Source organism: Mus caroli, chromosome 19 (assembly GCF_900094665.2).
Source record: "Mus caroli chromosome 19, CAROLI_EIJ_v1.1, whole genome shotgun sequence".
Classification (NCBI taxonomy): domain Eukaryota; kingdom Metazoa; phylum Chordata; class Mammalia; order Rodentia; family Muridae; genus Mus; species Mus caroli.
In genome coordinates this window covers 3338429-3339415 of record NC_034588.1, presented here as the reverse complement: position 1 = coordinate 3339415, position 987 = coordinate 3338429, and positions in this window count along the sequence as shown.

Here is a 987-nt window from a genome sequence, read left to right as displayed (position 1 = left end):
CCGTATTGTTTTTAACAACTAAAAAAAAACCCTGTCTCAAAAAAAAAAAAAAAAAAAAAAAAAAGAAAAGAAAAGAAAAGAAAACAAGAATATAACTATGACCCCACAGATAGTGTGGCAAAGCTCTTAGATTAGTTCGCCTCGCACCACGTGGCTGATCTTCGCTTGCTGTGGCTTCATAGAGGGTAACTTGCCAAAGAACTTCTCATGAGAGTCCAGTGGCGTCTGTGGACTCCTGCGGGTCAGCAGAGCCTCTCGGTTGCTTCTGGATTGAGCTGCTGCTGGTACTGACTCGTGTTCGGTGCTTGCTGAGACGACTGAACTCCCACTGCTGATTTGTGTCTGGTGTTTGATAGTGGACTGGACCTGCTGATATCCTGACAACAATGACTGGTATCTCCCCCAAAGAACTACTTCTACCGAGATCCATAAGCCCATTTCCTATTAACTGTTCTCTTCCTCTACGTCTGGTAGGTGGGCTAGAAGGGAGGTTGATGTGTTAAAGAACATTAATCAAAGTAGGTTTTGAAAAATCCAAGCCTACACTCCACGGCTGACACATGAGGCCAGTGCCTTCCAGTAACAGCTGCAGGGGTACACACAGGATGGGACTGCAATCCCAGACTCCCCTTGGAGGACAGCCATCCACCCATCAGTAGCAACCACCTGGAACTTTACACAATTAAGAAAGAAGGTTCTGGGTTGGAGACATGGCTCAGAAGCTGATCATGTCCTGCACCCACATCCTATAGCTCACAGCTGCCTGTAACGCCAGCTCCAGCTCCAGGGAATCAGATGCCCCTCTTCTGGCCTCTGTGGGCACCTGTACTCACATACACAAGCCACACACACACACACACACACACAAATATTTTTATTTTAAAAGAACATCTGGCCGGGCGTGGTGGCGCATGCCTTTAATCCCAGCACTTGGGAGGCAGAGGCAGGAGGATTTCTGAGTTCGAGGCCAGCCTGGTCTACAGAGTG